This window comes from Gallus gallus, chromosome 2 (genome assembly GCF_016699485.2).
Source record: "Gallus gallus isolate bGalGal1 chromosome 2, bGalGal1.mat.broiler.GRCg7b, whole genome shotgun sequence".
NCBI classification, from domain to species: Eukaryota; Metazoa; Chordata; class Aves; order Galliformes; family Phasianidae; genus Gallus; species Gallus gallus.
Genome location: NC_052533.1, coordinates 12670116 through 12693847, shown reverse-complemented (window position 1 = coordinate 12693847; position 23732 = coordinate 12670116). Strand labels below are relative to the sequence as shown.

Sequence of the window (23732 nt, the reverse complement as noted above, 5' to 3'; positions counted from 1 at the left end):
TCTGCATTACTCTGAGGAATTTCTGTTTTTGTGAAGAATGGCCAGTAACTTCAATTTTGAAACATGCTGTTTAGTCAACCCAAAATATTTTGCTACAAGTCCCTTCACTGAAAAGCCTCCTTGACTTCTTGACTTAACTCAAAATGTCTGTGTTTATCATGTAGGGTTTTTTTTTTTTTTTTTTTTTTTTTTTTGTGGTTTAATGCATTTTCTTCTCTTCTTGATACAGCACAGGCATCTCTGTGTTGAGCCGTCACATCCAAAAGAGGCTGACAGCATGTGAAGGCAGAGCGGTATGCTTTGATAAGAAAATGCAAATCCCAAACAAAACATTTGCAGAACTACTAATCTCTATATCAGAAAAGTTGAGCAATTATATTTTTTTACAGAATGACTCAAAGGTAAAGGTGATTCCTTATAAGAAATCGAACAAATAACTTAATGTACACACATCCCATTTATTTCTGCGCCAGAAACTAAAGTTACCTGATTGAGATTAATGTCAGAACTTCCTCTGTTTTGTGCAACCAAGGTTTGATCTTTTTTGGTCTAAGCACTGCCTTATTAGTAGTTTGAGAACTTGTATGGTGCAGCAGGAAGCTACCAGAGGCAAAATGTACACTTGCTGTTAAGACAAAGGTTAGAATCAGGTGAGGCTGACTTCTTTTTTATTTTTCTGGGGTTTTCCTACTTGGTTCTTTACAAAATTAATGTATCATTTTATTCAAACTACTCTGGTAAATATAGTCAAAAGGGACTTCTAACTTTGGAAGAGGGTGTGGCATTCTGAATCAGGTTTAGAAATTTTTGATAACACAAGCTGTCGTTAGTTTTCATGGTAATGAATTCTGCACTTTGAAGTGAGAGGTCTGGCTGTTCATAGCTGGTGATGCAAAAGCAAAGGTAGCGAAACTCAGGCAATTTGGAAGGTATTGTGATTATTTTTAATTTTAGTTCTTTGTACTATAATATTTATAGCTAATTCATTAATTGTTGTTTGCAATGCTGTTGTATTAAGAAAAATGTGTATCTATCAGTGTGTTTGCATGATTTGTTTTGGTATATTTCCCTTATTTAGTTCAACTTTTACCATACCTCCTACAGGGAAAAATAATTTAATTTAGCAGAAGCTGTTTTCATTCTGAGCAAACCTTGTTTTAAAGCTATGGGGGTTGTAATTACATTTAATTATAATAAGTTTGGGTTTTGAAAAAACCTCAGTAGTCTGGGTTTTAAATTCCCACATCAGTTCATGGTGAGCCTAAAGACTGGCAGTTCACTGCGTTATGTTCCATATTTTTTTCCACCAGCAGAGCTTGGCTAGGAAAACAAACTTAATCCAAGGTTTAGAATTTTCCACTTTTCTACATTTCATAGAAGCTGGGACTTTGGAGTAAATTTCTAAGTGCATGCCTCCAGGTAAGCAGTTTCTTGTACCTGGACTTACATGTTGGCATAGACCTACCCAAGAACATAGCTCACTGGGAAGAAACATTACCTCCCTCTGGACTTTTTTCCCTTCTGACCATCACTAACCAAAGGGCAAACTCTCTCAAAGGCTTTGCAGCCAGGAAAAGCAGAAAGTGTTTATTAGAGACTAAGCTCAAGAAAAGAAATACGTGGGGCATGGAGCTGTGTTAAGTTCAAACATTACCAGAAAAGGATGCTTACCCTGAGAAGCTTTGGTTGTAGTGTTAGAGTGTAGGAAGGAACGTGACTTTGAAAGGGTGTTACTTTGGATGAGAGGCAGGAGTTGTTGCTTTTGGTAAAGAACTGTTCCATCAATTACTATGCCAATTATAAGGAGCTCTTTCTATAGGACAAGTGGCTCCACATTATTATTCCCAAAGGGGATGTATTTGAAAAAAAAGCCAAATGCTAATAAAATTAACAAACTTAAGGAGTACACATTTTATAAGGAACAGAAAAAGTTTGTATGAGTCTCTGAATACACCAAAAGGATTATTTTGTTTTGTATTTTCATGTCTTTCTGTTATGCTGATTCGTTCCTTTTGACTTTGAATAATCTTTTTACTTCTTTCCTTGAATTCTAGCCCAGTTTTCTTAAACATAAATCTGTTATCTTACACTATCTCAGAGAAAATAAGCAAAAGTTGTTCTATCCTTTTTTTCTAGCTTCTTCCTCTTTATAACTTTATTTTCAGAATTTAACTCAAAATTCCCTAATAATTGACTATGAGTTTGATTTCTGGATCAAAAAACTTTTTAGGCACATTCTGCAGTTTCCTAAGCTTATTGTTGTTGCCTTGATAATATATTATGTAAGGAACTGAGCTGTTTCTTGATGTCATTGATAACTCTAGTGAGTTAGACTTATTAAACTCAGTGTGGCAAGTATTTATCTTTAACAAGAGATTTCCATCTGACACCATTTAAACAGTCTCTGGGGCTGTCAATGTTCTTTTAATTTTATTCCAGCATTGCTAGTAAGTTACTGCAGCATTTTTAGTGAGCTGCTCCTTCAGAGGATCTTGCACTGTAGATGGATCTTTCTTCTTAGCACTGCTGTAATCAAGCTGTTGCTAGTTCTTACATTTCCTGTAGATTTGTACCAAAAATATGTAGCTGGTTTCCCTTCTGGTTCTTCTCAAGAGTCTGCTGTCATATACTGGTTGGACTTCAGTAACTTCTGTTGTAGATATATTTGGTTTTGTGATTTGTTTATCAGAAAGCACTACTTCTGTCTCTCTAAGATTCTGCTAAAGCTCTGTGGAGCTTCCCATCCACACTTTGATGTTAAGGTACTTCACGACGGGAACAGCTTGTTCTCCAGGCATTTGGGGATTTCTCCCTTTAACTCCCCAAGGTATGGTTCTAATCATCTTATTCTCTGAATCTTTCCCCAGAGGTGCTCTTCTGTGCTTCTTATTGACTCCACAGTATGGATCCATTTTGCTTTCCTGTCAAGCATTGAGCTGTTCCAGTAGTGCCTCATTCAGTTCTCTGGTTCTTCCTATTAAAGTTTTTTTTCAGTCTGCAGGAGGAGAAGAGGTATAACAGTTATTTATATTGATACCTATAAATCTTACTCCTCTCCTGTTTTAATTTGGAGTCTAACTCAAGCAGGAAAAGCATGTTGAATGGGGATGAAATTAAAAGCTTACCCATAGTTTGAAGCTTTCTAAGAAGAACAGATTTTTTAAAAATTCCTTCAGTGATGGAAGTATTCATTTTATGGTAAGTGCTAATATACTTCAAAGGTAGAGGGAACAGGTGAAAGTCAAACCAGTGCTTCGCTAAACATTGAAAGCCAGCCTATCAATGCTCTTTACTTTCAGAGTAAAACTGACAAGTTTCCTGAAATATCTAGTTCAAACATGTTGTTTGCCAGCAGCTAGCAGGCATTTGTTTCCAAAGCTGGTGGAAGCAGTTTTCATTCTTCCTGCCTCAGTGATTGATTTGTTTCTTTCTGTTTTTTTTTTTTCTTTCAGGGAACTTAATTGCACTGTTTTTTTCATAAATAAACACATCAAATGTCACGATATTAGCATAATCATAAAAATGTCAAGTATGTGCTGCATTTGCAATATGTCACAGTTTACTATAGAATGTATTTTCTCTTCCAATTAACATGAGTCTCTGGAGAGTGACTCTGAATGGGCAGCTCTTAAAAGGTGACGATTGGTTCCTACACATTATTCCCCTTAGGGATAAGAATAGATTGTCCCTAAAGCAGGATAATATTGGTTCTCAAAACCAGTAGATCCTAAAGGAATACATGGATATACATGGCCACTTAAGAAGGGGAAATGTTACTGACCTTGTGGTTGCATTCTGTGCAAGCTCATGCTGTGTCTGGCTGACCCCATTGATCTCCCACAAGAACCTAGATTACAAATTTCTGTGCCTATCATAATCCATATACTATCATTTGTTCCGTGGGTAGTATTATTTATTCTTTAATACAGGTGATTGACTGATGCTATATATTTAAGATGACTAGATATGTTAAAAAGAACCAGGTACATATTAATAAATATGTTTTTGTCTTGTATCTAAACTTGTACAGCCTGTCGTACTGCGTGCACTAACTGCAGTAGCATTGTTTTAGTCAGTAGATTCCTGAAAGGATTTGGGAACTGTGAATCTCATTGGTAAGGATGCAAGTCTGAAAATGGGAGTTTCTTATACAATCAGATTTTTATTGATGGTAAGTTTATGTAAAGCAAATATTATGAACTTCTGTCCAAAGTTCCTTCTTTCTTGTCTGTTATAGAGGGAAATAGCTACAGAATTAATGCACTTATATACTTAAAAATTTGGAGATGGGAACCCATCCATGCAGTAATTTTCTTCCCAGTTTTCTGTTTTTGATCATGTCCAGAGCTCTTCCACTTGATTTGTGATTGCCATCTTCATTAAGCTCATGAGTGCAATGGTAAGAGAGACTGCTGCCCTAAAAGGTCCCTTGGCACTGGTTTTTCCATGCATGGAAGGTCATCTGGTATGACCATTGGAGAAGAAAGTAAGTGTGCTGGGTGGCCTCATCCCTATTGCCTTCCAACTGCTTGCTACAGGTTTTGCTGGTGAGTATGCTGCTGCATTGCAGCACAGCTCTGTGTTTCTGTCCTTGTTCGGATGGGCAGGAAATTCCCATTTGCACTTGCGGGGAATACAGTGGGCTATAAATAAGGCATATGACAAAAAGTGCCAAGAAACAGGTAACCTCCTCTCTCTGCATATATTTACAGAAGGTGAGAGCCCCTTCACGTATGCCGAGCAGTCATTAAAGGGATCACCTCTCCCTTTGGTCTTCCTTAATATATCTTAGTCCTCATTTGTTAAGAGACAGAAATCACAACTCTCTGCTGGCTTCACTGTTCTGTTTTATGGCACAGGCAAAACAGTACCTGCTGATAATGATATGGATGCCCACTGGACATAGGCAGCATCAGGTGGCTTACTTCATGTGATGGTAAGTGCTGCTGATAGTGTTGGTTAGGAGCTTAAAACAGATAGCTGGATCTGCATCCGATGATCAGTCTTCTGACCCACTCTGTCCATACAGATAGTTTTGGGATGACTTTTCCTTGTACAGCTAACTCCTTGAGCATGTCTGGTGCTTGCTGACAGAGGCCACCTGCAGTTGTGTGTGCTTCCCCATGAGCTGAAGGGAGCTGATGATGACTTAGGTCTGAGAGCTGAAGCGAATGCAGGCAGTTGTGCACATATGCACTCACTGCAGTGGGTGGGAAGGACAGATCTGCTCATTCATCCTCCTTCACCTCTTTTTACATTCTTCTCTGGCCTATGAAATTTGATGACTTCTGTAATTTTCAAACACCTCCACCCTTTCCTCGTCTGGCAGGTATCGCTTTGCATTCCCTGAAGTGATGATAGGATTATGTCAGAGATATCAAAGGAGATGGCTTTGGCTGCAGTCAGCAGTGATAGTAAAAAGTTGCAAGTCAGATTTTGTAATCCATCTGCTGCTGCTGCACATCCAGGCCCCAAGGATGGATTCAAATATACTTGTGAATGTTTCAGAAAATATTCCACATAACTGTGCCATAGGAATAACCTCTTTCAAAATCCCAAGCACTGAAGTATTTGCAATTGCCTGCCTAATATGTAGTTTTTTGATCGTTAAATTCTGCTCTGTGCTCTGAAACAACAGAGCCATTTTCAGCAAGTAGAAGCAGGTCCTGCCCTGACCTTGGTGATGTGAGGAGCTAGGAGCAGGGCAGTGTGCCTCTATGTAGCAGTGAGGCCGATGGAAATAAGCAGAAATCAAGTACCAAAAAGCCTACACACACATTTGTTTGTGTGCAAGTAGAGGGGAAAAAAAAGAAAAGAAAAGAAAAGAAAAGAAAAGAAAAGAAAAGAAAAGAAAAGAAAAGGTGGCTTTCTTAATTCTTTGCATATTTTTTTTAAAATTCCATTTGTACAGATCAAAATTATGGTAGATTCTACCAAAGTCTCTCTTTAAAATGAAGACAGTTTCCAGATCATGTGTGCTTTTCATACAGCAGGTCACCTCCCACCATGTCAGCATCTCTCCTGCTCCTGGTAAATACAACTTCAAATTTGACACTGACATCGCAGAGAGAGGAGCAATATGTTTTAGCTGTGGTATCCACTCTGTGCACTCTGAGGGGCCCATGGCTGTCCCAGGCTGCCACATCCTGGTTGGGAGATTCCCACCTATGGGAGACTGCTGGATTTTATTCCTTATTCATCTCACCCAGTCTATGCTCGGAAAGCATAAATACGTTTGCATTATGGCCTCATATGAAGTTAGTCACTTTTGCATGTCAAGTATCAAAAGGAAATGTATAAACAAAATGGGAAGCACGGTAAGATGTCAGGGAAAGGAAAACAAAGGAGTGACATGCTGAACATTCCATCTCTTTGGGGGTGACTTCACTGAGATACGGGTTGAAGGGAGAGACTCCCTTACTACTGCTCCTCAGAACTGAAAGATTAAACATTGCTTTGCTGGAGGCCAGTTCTCCCTGTCTGCATCCATATACAGGTAATTTGTTTCAGTGCACAGGGACATATCCTACAGTGTTGAAGTCGATGGGAATTTTGCTGCTGAACACAGGTAAAAACATTGCACTTCTGCCTCTGGTAACTGATGTCACCAAGAGTTTGGAGCAGTTCTGCTCTTTTCTCACAGAAATCTCATTTTGTGTTTTATTCTTCGTGCCTAATGCCTCCATTGTGAGTGGCACTTCACCATGCTGCTGCCCAGGGTGCTGTCCCTCATGAATTCAGGGAGTAAGCGATGCACTGGAAAGGTGTAGGATACCAGAACCTATGGGCAAAGAAGTCATTAAGACAGCAGGGTAGAGGACACATGAAAAAAAAACAAAACAAAAAAACAGTTTAACAAAGTAAGTGCCTGTGAACAAGAAATAGGATCTGGGAAGGGAGTTTACGTGAACTCACAGCCTGGAACAGCCATGACTGGACTGGATCCTGGAGGTGTTGCTCTCTCAGCTGCTCCTTCCTCTCTGGCACCTTTCCAGTGCAGATGGTGCAGCTGAGGCTGCATGGCCTCAGGCAGAGTGCTGCAGCAGCATGCTGTTAGCTGGCCTAGCAAAAAGCGTTTTTTTCTCATTCCTTTTTTTTTTCCCTGGCTGTTCAGTATCAGCTCTGCTCCAGCTCTGGACTCGCTGTTCTCCATGGGTTGAACACAGAGAGGATTCAGACTCTAATGCCAACAGAGCATGCCTTTCCTTGTCTCTGGATGTCAGTCTGACAGTAGGTTGGTGTTATCAGTGTCCTGGGAGCATCAAGCATTACCTGCCTGTTGTATTTTCTTTTCCTGTTTTTTGCCCCTCCCCTAAAGGAACTAAGCAGACAGACACCCTGAACCCTTTTGATCATGTGGAGTAGTCCAGGTTATGCACAGCTGCAGTCTTCTGGTGTTGTCAGCGTTTTCTTTTTACCCAATATCTGAACCCAAGCAGGCTGACACCACGTTTTTGTGATGCCACTGTTCTCCCAGTGGTATTTCTGTGCACCAGAAGTTAGTGTGATCTTGAAGACCACCTGCAGCAGCTGTCATTTGGTGGTGGCTGCAAATCCCTGGAGTGGGATAGAAGGTTGCAGGACTCCTGTCCCAGTGCTGGGCTTTTAATTTCTTTTTACATTTACATGTCACTCTGAGACCTCCACATCTTCTCTGAAGTTGTTTTTACTTAGGTCTTGGGTAAATGGTCTGTTCTAGTTATGCAGTCATACTCTTTTCTGTTAATAAACTACTAAACAGTAAATAAATATCTCTGGGGTATTCTTTTAGTTTGAATTCCACCTCTTTTCTCCAGAAAAACTTTAGGAGTGTTAACATGATGTCACTGAGTTTGAACAGAAGCAAAGCTGAGACCCAAAGACAGAAATATGCAGTCTGTCTCAGGACATGCTGAGACATCCCCCTGCAGCTGTATGGGCTATCAGCACATCTTTGCCCTTTTACCAGAGACAACCTCTGAGAGGTAACTTTGCATTCAGACTTCAGTTGTATATCATCTGCTCTCAGCCATTGTGAGAAGGCCCAGAGCTCTCTGCCTGTCTGCTGGGAGCATCGATCCCCTCACCACAGCTAAGCAGAACATACGAAGCCTTTCCTTCCCTTGCACGCGTGTTCTCTCTCTCTTAAAAAAAAAAAAAGAAAAAAAAAAGGAAAAAAGAAAAGAAAAAAAGCTGTCAGTATTTCAGAAGCTATGAGCAGCAGATCTTTGTGTACTTTAATCCATAAATAAACATTTCTTCTTTTGAACTTCATTAAAATTGGATGTGTTTTCACTGTAAAACATTCCAGCATCCTTATCCTTTAGACATATATGGTGATGCATATTGCAATTAATTTTAGTCTGTAGGAATACTTGTGGTCTAGAAATACTGAATTTATTAAAAAAAAAAAAAAAAAAGATGTGAATAACAGCCAGACAACAAGATATGCTGCTTATAACCCTAATTTCAGAGCATGACATAAAAACTCTGCTCCTTCAGTTTGGGCCAAATACATTTGTGCTGTGATGATCCATCTTGCAGGGAAGCTGTGGAGCGGTGTGTGTGGTTTGCCTGCTACAACACTGTATCTGACTTTCTTTGGTAATACTTGTTGATGAATTGCATTCACATCTTCAGCTTCTCCTTCTATGCCTTTAACTTGAGGAAAGGAATTCCTGCTTTTAAATGCTCATCAATCAGTGCTGCGTAGTTAAGCTGATATTAGAGCTAAGGCTAAGCCAGTGTTAATTTAGCCAACTGTAACGTTACTGACAACATTCATCAGCAAATGATTTTAATTAGAGCGGCATAATGAGATTGGTAGATTAAGACTTAAGCAAATGACTAAAACTAAAGAGTGATTCTGCTGACAAACAAGTCCTGATGAGAGTAAGGATGAAACTTTTGTCACTGGTGTTTGAATAGCGTGTAGGAAAGAAGAGACGATCCTAATCCTGTGAGAAATCACTTAAAAATAACAGCTTTGCACTGGAGTGCTGTGTTAACCCACCTGATGTCAGGAGGGCTTTGCTGAAGGTGAGCAAGTGCTGTGTCACCTTCCTGCATAGCCCTACAGGACAGTCACACCACTTTCTTGGCACGGGTAGAGGTTGGCTGTGTGCTTTCCTGATGTGCCATAAATGTGAGTCCTCAGTACAGGAGAGATGTGGCCCTGTTGGAGCATGTCCAGAGGAGGGCCACAAAAGTGATCCAAAGGATGGAACACTTTCCCTACAGGGATAGGCTGTGAGAGCTGGGGCTGTGCAGCCTGAAGAAGGGAAGGCTCCTGCAAGACCTGAGAGCGGCCTGTCAGTATCTACAGGGGGGCTGTTAGGAAGAAGGGGACATTTTAGCAGGATCTGCTGTGACAAGACAAGGGGAAATGGCTTCAAGATAAAAGAGAGGAAATTTAGATTGGATATGAGTTTTTTTACAATAAGGCTTGTGAGGCACTGTCACAGGTTGCTCAGAGAGGTGGTGGGTGCCCCATCCCATGGTCAGGCTGGATGGGGCTCTGAGCACCTGATCTAGTGTAGGTGTTCCTGTTCATTGCAGGACCAGATGGCTTTAGGGGTTCCTTTCAACTCAAATAATTCTATGGTCCTATGAAACCAGAGCTGGGAAGGGCTGCAAAAGGTGGGACTGAAAGGGTAGGGAAGGGGTATTTGGAGGGGCAGGTGGCATAGGAGCTCCCAAGGGTTGTGTCTATTATTAGAAACATAGAGACAAAACACTGGAAAGAGGAGAAAGGAAAATCTGCAGTATTGTAAGAAAGAAATAAGAATAGAGAAGCAAAAAGAAAAGGAACATTTGGTATTTTATAGTGGAAAAGTTTGGGCTGGCTGTCCCTTTCTCCCTGTACATAGCTGCTTTGTTCTGAGTCCTGATGAAGTATTCTGGTCCTGTTTTATTTCCCTGCTCGTGGTCTTCCTGAGGCCTGCTGGCAGAGGCAGGTTTTCACAGCCCACAGTGCTAATTCCAAGAAGCACGAAGGAAGCTGAGCTGTGCTGAGTGGTGTGACTCACCTTGGAGATGTCGGTCTTTCTGGCCAAGTGAAAGTGGAAAGTTTAAGCCTTGCTTGTCCAGATGCATTAATGGACGTTGCTGCAGCAGAGAAACCCTCATCTGGACATCCTTCTCAGCAAAGAATAGGAGAGCAGTATTACATGCTATCATAATTGGTTAATGATTCATTATAAAAAATATCAGATAGTGAGCAAAGTACTGGGTTAATTCCTAAATTCCCCAAAACCGAGCGTTCCAGCCAAACATGGCTGAAATATCAACTGTCATATGATGAATATTTTAAAGAAGATTCTATTATACACCTAGGGGTTCATTCGCTTCTGTAATGAGGACAGTTACCTCTGGGGAAAGGAAGCGATATTATGCTTGCCACTTAACCAGGGCCTCATTTGACAGGCATCAGCTCAGAATGTATGTGTATATATAGGGAATCACAGTTGCTTGTCTCTATCTCACCAAGAGGAAAATGTTGTGCTGTGCAGTACTTTGGATTTCTATCTATGGATTTGTGCATGGCGCTGAGTGGGATTCAGACTATTTTTATTCCTGAATCTGATTGTTGAGGTGGAATCCATCACCTACTAAATATTAAATCAGCAGTTTTTTTTTTAAAGAGCAACACTGTCTCTGCTGACTTGAACATCCTTTTGTGGCCCAGAGGAAAAGAGAAACAAAGGCAAGATGAGAAAGCTATCATCCTTTGCATTCTTCTTAATATTAATGATTTCTCTAAAGTTTTCAAACTGCTGAAGACAAAAAGTGAGATAGAACTTTCACATGGTTGGGAAATGACCCAGGTGAAAAAAAAATAACGAAGCATTCATTATAAAAACAGCAGTGAAACTTCTGGAGTTGAATTATGAGTTGGAAGAGATGGAAAAAATGAACTAACTGATTTTTTTTTAAGTAAGTTTTGTTTAATTGCTTCCAAACAAATATTGCTGGGAATTATTAAGAATGTGTCCATTCAAAATTATTTGGAGAGTTTCATGCAAGTATAATTCCTGTCAGATTTTGTATTGAGTATTGCTGCTGCTGCTCTGCTGCTACTTCATTTGCAAGTATTGAAGTTTTGAGATATCTGCCCAACTCACACGGTGCTGTCCGTCTTGCCAGACAGACTGGTGATTGGTATAGTAGGCAATACCTGAAGGTAGCAATCTCTGAGGTTTAAGAACAAGCATTTCTAATATACCTGTAGGTTTCTATATGAACACTCATTGCGCACCACTGCACAAATAAAAGCTCACCTCTGTCACGCTTAAAATATCTGTAGAAAAAAATAACTTTTATGATAATGAGCAATGACAATGGCATGATAAGTTTTGGAGCCTCTTCTGTTTTTACATTCTGCAAGTATAAACATCACTCCTTCAGTTCCAGAAACCAAAATGAATAATTGTTATGACAATCTTCTAGATGCAGTAACTGCTCATAAATTTTCTGACTGCTGACTGTTGAGATGGAAGCCAACTGTTAAGATGGAAGTCCCTATCCCATTCTGTGGTAGAAGAATTCCAGAGCTTTGACTAATTTCAAATAATTCTCCTTATATAGCCAGATGAATTATTTAGGTTTCAGTATACAAGTGATCTATTCTGATGCCTTTTGTTAGACAAACTGACCCTTAATGTAATAAAGGGACAATATGAAAATTCTCATTAAGCTGATGCTTTTGCATAATTCACATGCATTTTTTAAGATTGTATTACATATTTATCAGTTTGTATTAGTCACAGACTTGCTGCCTTGAGTGCTGTGTAAATATGTGAATATCTCAACTGCTTTGTGGGGGTGAGGGAAAGTGAGGAAAAAGGAAAAGAAAATCAAATATGAGAAAGGAGGTGGAGTAAGTGAGAGTAGAAATTAGGAAGGAGTCTGAGCATTGGAGTTCCCAGTCTCTGTACGTGACTATTTAAAGCTTACAGAGTTTCCTTCCTACTATTACTCTTGGTGTATATTGGGAGTTTTGATCATTTTTTGCTGCTATTAAAAAGCTAATAGTTACTCTTTCTCACCTTGAGGTAGGAGTTAAATGATCTTAAATTGGTCAGGGACCATGAAGCTATTTCTGATCCTATCTGTTCATCTGCTCCTTACATTGTTTCTAATTGTGAATGAAAAATAAAAATGCTTTGTCTCCTGGATTTTGTTTTAGATTTGTGTCCTGCCTGATGTGATGCCTGCATGTGTTTGAGACATAAGACTCTAACATAAAGCTACATCAAGATTTGGAAAGTTTTAAGAAAATCAAATGATTTCCCCCCCCCATTTTGAATAAACCATTGGCTTATTTCTTCAGACTGTGTGATAAAAAATAGGTGAATATTTCCAGCATCATGGAGATTTTTTTTCACATTTTGTTAACAGTGAACTGGGAGAAAGGGGTGTTTGGAGTAGTAGGCAATTGTCCGCAGAAAGCATGTAACTTCATCCCGCAAGTCTCATTATGTTGCACGATGCTTATTTTAAACAAAGGCTGAGTCCATGGGGTTTGAAAGACAGAGATATCTCTGGAAATCCCAGGCCAAAGAAATATCATCTCATTTTTTTTTTTTTTTTTTTAATATTCCATACTGGCCTGTTCTACCAGATTCCTTAGCCCTCTGGCACATCTTAGATTTGGTTTGTTAAGAAGATGTGAGGGAATAATTCTTAGTTGGCACGCAGCAGTCAGATACAGGATGGCCGGAAGGTCATCTGCAGCCTGTAGGCAGAGCTCAGCAATATTACAACTCCAGTGGTCAAAATAGAAATGTAGAATAGAAACAGCCCTATCTGTTATGCTATTTCATAGATTGTATTGAACCCTCATCTGTATATTTTACACGGGCATACCTAGGCATGCTAGTAGTCAGCAATCAGTTTAACGCTCCTGACTGAGTGATTCTTACTTGTAATGAAATGAGTGAGAATGAGTGACTGCTGATAATCTTATCTCATCTTTACAAGACCCCGCGGAAGGAAACAAGCAAGTGGTTTGAACATGCTGCCACTAGTCATAATGAAGATTTCCTGAAACAATGAGAGGTAGAGGTTTGGGGAACTGAGCTATTGACATGGCAGTCTATGCTTGAGAGAGCTCTGAAGGTCGAAAGGAAGGTTATTGGGCATAGACTCGCAAGTTTTTCTCCTCCAAAGGCCTCAGCATGAACCTTGCACTGCCAGGGTCTTGTGCAGGAGCCGTATGACTGATGTGCTCTCTGCCTGAGATCTCTAGAAGGCTTATTTAATTGCCATCTGCACCTAGCCCCTGTTTTGCTGCTAACTGTCTGCTCATTTTTCTTCCCAACCACTGGGAAGAAAAGAAAACTGGTTTTCTGTTACTACTGCTGATTTTAGCCAGGAGCAGTTGGAGTGACAGAAATCTATAAAAGGGGCTCGTGGTTGGAAGTAGAGCGCTACATGCTGAGTGTTGCCTGCCAGTGTTTTACTGGGATTTTAAGTGAGGGGGGAGGAAACTAAGAGTCCTCATCTTTGTTTTTAATTAATGCAGACACCATTTTCATTCTGAAGTGTCACACGCTGGAAATCAAAGGAGCCTTGTATAAATAATAAGAAAAAAAGAAAGGTTCTCTCGATTAGTAATGGAAAACATTTTCAAAGATCTACAGAATTATGATAGACCTGGCACTTCCTCAAGGTGAAAGTCTCTCAAAATCATAACATAAATTATTGATTTGTCCAAGTCTCTTCTCCATAGGAGATTTACAATCTCATTTTCATAGTTGTCTTACGGAGGGAGGGGGAAGAAATGCTTATCTAGGTCAGAATGAAAGTACCTTAATTTTACAAAATAATAAAAATGTACTTTAGCTATAGTGAGCTTCTGTGCTATGCAATTACGGAGCTGACTGCTGTGTCATTTATATAATGTCAGAAATAACTCCATTTAAACAACTTGTGCTAGCGTAATCAGAGTCACAATTATAGCGCACCTTAGATACAAAGAAAGATTATTGTGAGCAGTAAGCAAGATACGTAAAGAAGATGTCTGGCTTTCCCTGATTATTTTTGTTCATCAGAATTGGCTTGACCAAAACAGAACTTTAGAAACAAAGAGCTGAAGGTGGAAAGTATGAAGATTGTGGCAAATTAGAAGGGAATATGATTCAAATCTGTCCCTTTCTTTCCACTGCCTTGGTTCAAACACAGCAGTGAATAGATCTAGCAAATAAGGAACAAGGAAATTATGTGTGGCATTAGAAGATTTATAGCTCTTAGACAAAAAGCACTTACTTCGACAGTGCTTCTGCAGATCCATGAAGAAGGGATCTGGCTGCTGAGGAATCGAAGACTGTGAAAACTGGGTTAAAATTATTCAGTTCTAATCACCACAGTCAGGAGAAGAGGGTACCAGCATACAAAGCAGGAGGGAGTGATGAGCAGAAATGCACTGAACTAGCAGGTAGGAATGTTTGTGTGATGTTGTCTCATCTCTGATGCAGAACAGCAATAGAATTCAGATGTTTTTCCATCTCTGTGTTACATTATGATTGAGAGGGTTAAAATTTAGTGTTAGAGCTAAGGAAGAGCCAGTTATGGAAAAAAAGCCTCAAGGACTGTATATAAAAGATGGAAATATCTTCAAATGACTGACAAGTAAAATCTAGTGATTTTAGATGTTTACTGAGTGAGGTCTTATCAGGAAAAACACAATAAAGAATTTGGTTGCCATTTACTGTTCTGGTAACTGAAGACCAGAGTACGGTCCTTGCTGAGTACTTTTTTATAGAAGTTTTTTTTCTTTTTTTTTTTTAATAAAGGAAAACAGAATGAGATATAACAAAAGAACATTTTACTTCTGCACTTAGATATATATGTGTTAAGTGAGTGGAAGCATGTGCACTGTGGCGTGCACTTATGAATATTATTCATTAGTAAAAAGGGCTACTTAACGAGGCAACGTAGAACAGAACAGCGGGACTTAGGAAAACTCCATTAGATCCTTCAAAACTCATTTCTACTATTTAGAAGGAAGACCGTATCTTCTTCTTTTCTAAAAAGAAGACTGAAAGAAGACTAACACGATCTTCATGTAATTAAGAGAAAAGACCCTTTATCAGGCATTTGTATGTTCATTTCAGGGATATTATATTCAGTTGTATTCACAGTTCAGGGAGGATAATAACAAACTGGAAAAAATTTAAGAAAAAGAAAGAAACAAACAAGTGAACCCAAATGCTGGAAGAGTTGGAAAACTTGCTTTATTGCCAAGGGGAATAACGTGGACTTCCCATTTCCAGATTTGCTCCTCACTTTTGGGACCCTTTGTTTGTTGATTATTCCATCTCTATTTCAGGGTATTTTAGGTGAGCAGCTAATGCACCACACCTAGAATGGTTACATTGGACTAAAAAAAAAAAAAAAAAAAAAAGGGGGAGGAAAAAGAATTTTTTTTCTAACTTAGAGAAAATAGCATTATGGCAAGTAAGGAATCTGACCCTGGTCCTAGTCTGATGGCTCAGGCTCTGTGATGACACTCCCAGGTTATTTCTCCCAGCTTGCAGAGGAATCCAAGCCAGTGTTGCAGTTGAAATAGGCAGAATTAGGAAATACTTTTCTCTGCCATATACAGATATTGAGGGAACTACTGTACTGCAAAAGGTGGTATTGTATCCTCTTTAGGATACAACATTTTGTCAGGCATCTGAAATATAGCCTCACTTTTTGGGCAGTCTTTGGAGAAGATTAATGATCCTCTAACAAGTATACCTTAACAGATCTTTGCTGATCTGGCTTTAGTATTTGCTTCACCCCAGATATCTGATGTGCATTTTGGGTGGGTGGTTTTGGATATGTTCACAGCATGCACTGAAATCTCAGCCCCAAAATGGAGTTCTGGAGCACGAGGCAGATTAGCTGCACAGGGATTCCACTTCTCTCTAGGCACTGTTGTGATGTGAAGCAAGTATTATCTATTATCACCTAGTTAGGTGATAAGAATTAAATGAACACTCACATGAAATGAGTGAATTAAATGCCAAGATGTTAACCATGTCAAAAAATAAGAGTACCTTTTGGAAGCAGCTAGGTCTCTGTGGGCTTTAAGCCTCCTTGCAATCATTTTCCATTTGAATTTGTTGTTCTACACAGCTCCTCAGCACCTTCTCTCCACATGGCACTGACTGTTCTTTGAAGCTATCCTAGAAGAAGACAGACATACATGTTTATTCCTGACTCACCTTTGCAGCTGACACATGCAGCCTGAATTTTTATTCAAGACCTGCAAGCGCACCTCATAGTCCAGCCATGTTCCTCATACTCGGGTGTGCTGTGATTGCGTTGCAAGTTCTGCAGCTCCTGGGTAGCTTGCAAATCGTGTTTCACCAACAGCATTGCTGGAGATGTAAAAAAATGTTTATCTTGTGCTTCAGATTGGGCTTCAAAGAACAATCAGCTTGCAGCTAACTAAAAAAAAATCCTTTTCTTATTGATAAAATATTGTTAAATGTTGGTAAAATGTTGTTTCAGGCATACAGGAAATGAATCTGATCAATGAGGGAAGAACAATTGTTTTTACCAGATCACTTTTCTGAACATGGCTGCATTCCAATCCCTTTCCAAAGACTGAACTCATATATCCACTGTGGAAAAGAAATGTTCTTATTCATGAGTGTGAGGATTCATACTTACCATGCTGCAGTTTTGCCAGAGGACTGGTGATTGTCATACAGCAAGCAGTTCAAACCAGGAATCCCCCTGGGCTGGTGAGTTTGTCTAGCGTGGAGTTCTTTCCTTTTCTTCCCATTCTAAGCATACCCTTAGGGCTCCCGCATGGCTTTGATTCTGGTCTTGTTTATGTTGGTGTAAATCAGGAGTAACTCAGTTCCCATAAGTGCAGCTCGGGTAGATGAGATCACACTCCAGCATATGGTATTCAACCCCTCTGATTCTATTAAAGGAGCTTCATCTAGTTAAGATTTGCATAGATCCTCTGTTCTGTAGTTTTACCTATGCAACATTTAATCCAGTGTTCTTCATAATAACTATTTTTTACATAAAATGAAACAGCTTCCATTTAAGATTCTAAAATGCTTTTTACGAACTTTGGTTAACTAAGTTTCATGACATTCCTATAACAGTGAGCTTCAATTAATTCAATTAATCAGTTTCATTGTACAACTGCTGCATCCCATCAAATGCAGCTCCTAGACCAGAATTAAAAAACCCAAACCAAAAAGCATGCTAAGGCAAGATTAAGTACGCAGTATTAATTTAAAATGCCTTCAGAATTCAAAGCAGGATGTCTTATTTGGTTTATGGGAAACTTTCGAGAGAAAAGAAAAACAAACAGATATATTTCCTTGATATGGAACATACAGAAGAAATTTCAGATAGAAAACAGACTTTGTGGACAGATTGGAGTGAGATTGAAAACTCAGTCTGTTCAGTTATAGTCCTGTTGCAGAGTTACTGTATTTTATAGTTATCCCTGAGGGATTTTCTGAGATATTTAGGCAGCTATCAGGAAATCATGGAGCAAAATTTCCTCATTAGCATTGGAAATCTATGTTTAAAGTACACAGTAATTTGGTTGAAAATTGCGTAACTTCTCATGATTTTCCTGCCTTCTCCTCTGCCATCTTTCCTGCTGGTGAGCAGTGACTCTTGGCATGGTTTGTGCTCTGCGATGATCTGTGGGCTGCTGTGAGGGGTTCATTCTTTGTGGAAGTACCTGTGTCTTCAGGAAGACATTTCCCATTTTTGGGCAACGATGCTCTGGCTTGCAGCATGGTAGTGTCTAGGCGCAGGAGATAGTGCAGATAATTCTGCATAGGAGTTCTGGCTCAGTGAAGCAACTGAGACCATGACATGACCGTGAGACAGTAACCAAGGATGCGGAAATTAAAGCAATTCAATTTTCAGTTACAAAAATTGAGCTTTCATACAAGTTGCTTTTGATGAAATCCTGTCAATATTCAATATTCAATATTCAATATTCAATGTATTACTTTTTTTTTTTGAAGGAAATATTTTATTATATATATTTTATTTTATATGTGTATATATATTATATTATATATATTATTATTATAAAAATGTATTATATATAACATAACCATTAATATGATCTCTATAACAGCAATAAGGAGAACAACTTGGGACCAAGCTTTTAATTTTTGATTCCTGATAGCTCAGTTGGTGCTCCTTGGACCTTATTAAATGCTCCCTTAGTTCATATTCACACTCTCATTCCCTTGAGCTATAGCTTAGCTGTGTAACTTCTTTCACTACACATTGACTCTTAATAAAATTTGTTGAATGATAAAGTTCAAGGCTGCTGCCTCCCTACAGTTAAGTGTTTTTAGCTTTCAGCACAGCCAGTCATGTTGTATTTAGCTTGGTTTGCATTGCTTAGGGCTTTGTGAACAGTTGGGTTGCACGGTGCTGTTGTAACCCCAGTTCAAGCCGTGTGATGACCTCTCTCCAGCCCTGATTATTTATGCGTATCCTGCAGTTCACTGGGGAAGTGTGTGTTGGCTTCCAAACAAAGATTGCTGCCTATTATATATAACCTAAAAATACAATTGTGAACATGTGTAGGAGCAAGAAGAATGATTTTTTTTTTCCTGGAGTTTATGAACATCCTGTTGTATTTGTTTCAAAACCTAAAAGTTGGATAGATTTTTTTAGAAGTTTATTGTTCAAAAGTTGCTGTAATTACAGCAGCTGACAGACCGATAGGTGCAAAGTGCAATCGATTTCATTCATAGGCTGTATGAAGCAGTTTAAATTATTGCATTTATGCATTGCCATCTTTACCAGAAACCTGGAGTCTAGATGAGAAACGACTGATATTTGGTAATGACCTACATATGTACAATGGTAAAAAAAAAAAAAAAAAAGAGTGGGGATATGGATGTTGGAAATGCCCTCTTACCCAAAAGCAAGTAGAGTGATGTGTCCCAAGCCCATGCATTCAAAAAAGCAAACAATCCCCACCCGCCCCTTTTGATTACTAAATACATCTTTCTGTTCCAACTCTCTGCTTACATTTATTTAGCTAGCTGTCAAATCCAAGTAATTTCTACAAGTTTATTAAACTAAGCGGATAGAGGAAAGTGACAGCTTGTACTAGCGCCTTGGCACACTGTGAAGTGACTTCCCAAATTTAATGGAGAGCATTCACCTACAATTTCTTCATTTTTTCCTTAAAAACAGTAACAAAATCCTCAAATCAAAGGCTGTAGCATTTCACTGTGTGTTACTGGAGCACACAATATGAGAAAGATAAAGAAACTCTCGTGCTAGTGCCTGCATCTTACAGAAGGGCAAGCTCCTTCATTACCCTGCAGGCGAACACATACCACTGCTGTTTGGCGCTGCCATACAACAGCAGAGGGACAGCAGAAGGCCGGCTCAGAAAAGACAGTTGATTTGGAAATATAGATATATCTCATTGCTTTTATACCATAGATTCTTGCCTGGACCTGTGAATTCCCGCAGTTTGCACTCACCTAACCCCCTAGATATTCACAATGCTGTTATGAAGTTCCTGTTACCATATGCTATAATTTTTTTTCCAGCTCACCAATTCCCATGAATATCTCAGCACCTGGTCAGATCCAACATCCAAACAGACAAAGCAAAACAATGCAGAATGTTGTAGCAGGAATGATAAGTGTGACAGTGGATGTGTGAAATCCATAAAAATGCCAAATGAGTGGCTGTGCTGGGAGGGAATGGATGAAGCAGTAGCAGGGTGGAAAAGTGAACTGAGATTAGAGTCCAAGGCCAATTGCACAGGAAGGATGGAGAGGGGTGAGGGGGAGTTCAGAGGGCAGACAGGCAGTGTGAAGGAAAGAACAACTTCCAGATGTAGAAAATTGCAGGGAGGAGACCAAAAGGAAGCGATTGTCACAGACAGTAAATGGCTATGCTATTATAGTAATTCAAATTAGTAAATATTTATATTATAAAGCTGCCCAGAGGACTTGGTCCTCACTGGGCTGCACTCTGAGTACGTATGAATGCAGTCCTATTCTGGCTTCCTAGCAAGATTCAGAGTTTATTGAAAAGCTTCTGACAGAAGAGCAGGCTCCAAGAACACAGATCTTTTGGACAAACTGCTTTCCTATCTTCTTTTCCGCATGCTGTAGATTCTCCTGTGTCCTACACAAACTCCAACAATGTTCAATGCTATTCAACACTGCAGAAGAGAGTGGATGTGTGAAAGTGCACTGGCACAGCTGATTCTCCATGTTTGCTGCATGTATCTACTGTGCTTGGTGAAGGTGATTGGCTCTCGTGCTTTCAGTTCACATAAGGATCACAGTACATCTCAGTCCTTTTTAGATGTCCGTACTTACAGGGTTGAGGTTGGGTTAAAGAGACCTAGCCATTCATAGAATCATAGAATAATTAAAATTGGAAGAGATTTCCAGAAATCATCTAGTCCGACTCAAAGCAAACAAAACTTCAGATTTAAATAAGGTTGCTTCGGATTTGGTCCAGTGAAGTTTCAAAAATCTCCCAAGATTCCACCACACCCTGGACAACCTCTTCCAGTACTTACTCACTCCCACTTTGAATATTTTTCCTATTATATCCAATTAGAGCTTGTCTTGCTGCAACTTGTTTTGACTGTTGCCTCTTGCTGAGCACCTCAGAGAACAGTTTGGTTCCACCCTCATGATTACTGCTTTTTCTGTAGCAGAAGACTGCAATTAGGTTCTCTCCTGCCCTTCTTCTCCAGCCTGAACAAACATGTTTCACTAGCCTTTCCTTGAGTGTTGTCTGCTCCAGCCCCCAACTAAGTGGCATTTCTCAGGATTCTTGTCTGTTTTCTCCAAACTGGATGCAGATGCAACCTCTCAAGTGCTGAATTAAAGCAGTCATTCCCTTTGTCTTTTTGGCTATGCTGTTGTGCTGTTGAAGCATAATCTGCAATTATTCCTCACCCTTTGCCCAAACCCCATTCGCAGAGCTGTTAGCTAGGTAGTCATTCCCCAGCCTATACTGCTGCAAGGAGCACTTCCATCCCCAGGGCAAAGCAGAAACTTTTCCCCTCAGCTGGTGTCAGCAATGACCTTTCCCATTTCTTCAGCCCTGTTCACTGGTGAAGAAATTAGTGTCAAGCCATTCACTGGTTCCTTTGGATCACAACCTGTAACTAGAATTCACTCGCACTTTGAGCTGTGGACCACTATCCTTAGAATGTGATAGTCCAGACAAATTTTATCTGCTGTGCTGTAGGTCACCCACTTGCTAGAGTATCATGTTAATCTATTGGGAACCTCTGTAGCCAGTGGAGAAAAAAAAAAAAAAAAAAAAAGAGAGAGAGGACAGGAAGTGAAAATATTTTATACATAGGTTCCTTCCATCTTTGTGGAAAAGTCTCATACAATTGATTATTGATCACATTAGGGATATGTCACCAAAATTACTCCAGTATCTTGGAGTAAAAATAATGAAAAAGGTTAGAATGAAAAGGTATCCTAAAAAAAAGTCGAGTGAATAGGAATCCTTTGCATGTGTCTATTTCTTTCAATCTGTAGAATGCTTCAAAACAGCTGGAAGACGGTGTATAGTTAAGAAGAAATTTCCTGGACTTTCTTGTAAGTAGTAGCTTCTTTATGTGTGTATATACATATATTTCTAAATTGAGGTAAATTAACAAAGCACAAAGTCTGTTTTCATTGATTTTACCCCTTCAACCCCTGAAATCTCAAGCAGCCAAAAGCCTGTTGCCTTTCTGCAGTCCCTGGGGTACAGAGGGCATCAAACAGTTCACACTCTGAAAGTCTTCCAAAGTCACTTCATTTGAAATTCAGCACAGTGTTTTCCCAGTTGGGCAAAAGGAGTAGTTGAATGCTGTGGTCAATTTGTAATTTAGTTCCTTTCTACCAGTGTGAAATGAATGTTTCATAGCCTCAACAGAGGCTGAGGGCTTGGAGGCCCTTGCCTAAGTGCAGCTCAGGAGAGGGAAGTGCATCCTGGTTCTGTCTGCTGTGAAATATATCTCAGACTTCCATTTCCAGCATTTGTCTCTCTTGTAGATGCAAAAATAAATGAGATAAGACTGATGCTTATTTATGGAGATGCAAACACTCAGTTACTGGAGTTTATTATGCTTGGTTTATTTAAAAAAAAAAAAAGAAATAACAAGTCATACTAGATCTTAAGAAAATTTAGCAGCATTTTTTTCTTCTTTTTATTTATTTTTATTTTATTTTTTATTTTTATTTCAGCAACCACTTAACAAAATAATTAACCAAAAAGTTCTGCAAGAGCTCAAGGAAAATCACCTTACCTGACCAGCTAGTGGTTTGAGAAATGGGCTGCTGGCATGCAGTGTAGGAATGGTTAGCAGTAACAGCCTGGCCGATCAATCAGTATCTTACACCACAGCTGACACATTCTTATGGCCTCTCATACAAATTGTTTTGCTAATGTGAAGATTTCTGCTAACTTTCAGAAGAATGTGAGAGAATGCAGACTACATGTGCTTAGATAGTTAGCCGTGAGTAAAGCAGACCCATACTTGTTACGTTGTCGAATCAGGTTCTGTTTTCAAATATACTTTGCAGGCTGATGAAGCAGATGATGTTCTCATCTTGTTATTGTTCATTAACCCAAGGATGTGAAACTGTGCTGCATATCTGGTCTCTCTTCTCTCCCCAGACACCCCCCCATTCTTGTGTAAATAGTGCAAGTTCATCCATCACTGGTAATCAGAAGACTGTCAGGATCTACTGACTGCAAAATTTGGGAGTTCTCAAGATTACATTTGAAATACAGAAAGCTGTGTTTGAGAAACTGCTGGAAAGGGAAAAGAAAAGAGATGTATTTCCCAGAATAATGGTTCTTGTTTTGCATCAGATTTTCCATTAATTTTTCTTAATGATGTGGACTGTTTGTCTTCCGTGCTGTTGTTCACACTTGGCCTGCTGTCAGTGAAACCTATAAACAGGGTAATTGCTGTAAATGAAGTCTGGAATACATATACAAATGCATACGTAAAGAAAAAATAATCCTGACGTTATTAATCTCATGAAAATTAATGTAACAGAAGTGTTCCTTGAGTCATAGCATGTTTGAATGTAGGGAATTTATTTAAACTCGTTTCCAAGGCAGTTTTGATAGTTTTAAAAAATAAACATTTTGTTTAAGACAAATCTCTAGAAAGCCTTCTGTCCATTCCAGTGCATGTTAACATTCCTGTGCTCGGGACCTCCCTGAACTCTCTTATTCTGTGATTTTCGGGCTGTTGACTTTGCCTTTTTTTTGCTGGTAGTGTCAGGCTTGCTTGTCCAATCTCAGCTGCGTGGCTGAGGCACTCATCATTATCCGTTGTTTGAACAAAGTCTTGTTGTGTGCTCTGATTGATTACTTATTCTCAATAAACAAAGACTTGCACTCAAGGTCCTTGCAACATTTCTTGCCCATCTAGTCCACTTACATACAGAGAAGGCCAACTGTCCCTCTCTGCTATTTGTGTATTCACACAGATAACTTTTTTCACGAGCAGAATAATTATCTTGGAAAAAAAGAGACAGAGCATTCAGACGGAAATACTATTTCTCTAGGCCTGTTCAATCTCCCCCTTTAGCCTACAGTGCTTTTCAGGGTGATTCTTTAACACAGTACCGGCTATTACATTCGTGAACTCCATTTATTCCTAAGCAGGATAAAGTGAAATCCCAGAGATACTGGAGATGCACACTGAAAACCATTGTTTCCCTATGAAAAAGAGGAGGAGCCCTCAATTGTCTGGTGGA

The 23732-nt window shown here is 39.4% G+C and overlaps 2 long non-coding RNA genes across 3 annotated transcripts in view; both read left to right on the top strand.

Annotated features, from left to right (window-relative positions):
* LOC101749139 overlaps window positions 1-23732 on the top strand; it is a 219515-nt gene that overhangs the window by 47497 nt on the left and 148286 nt on the right. The window lies entirely within an intron of this gene.
* On the top strand, window positions 211-23323 carry LOC121110102. 2 transcript variants are annotated; one of them, XR_006936299.1, is made up of 6 exons: window positions 211-929; window positions 1314-4936; window positions 12167-12329; window positions 16491-16718; window positions 21510-21569; window positions 22636-23323. It is a non-coding gene; the product is annotated as an uncharacterized LOC121110102 (long non-coding RNA). The 2 variants fall into 2 exon arrangements; XR_005857364.1 differs by having other exon boundaries at window positions 211-4936.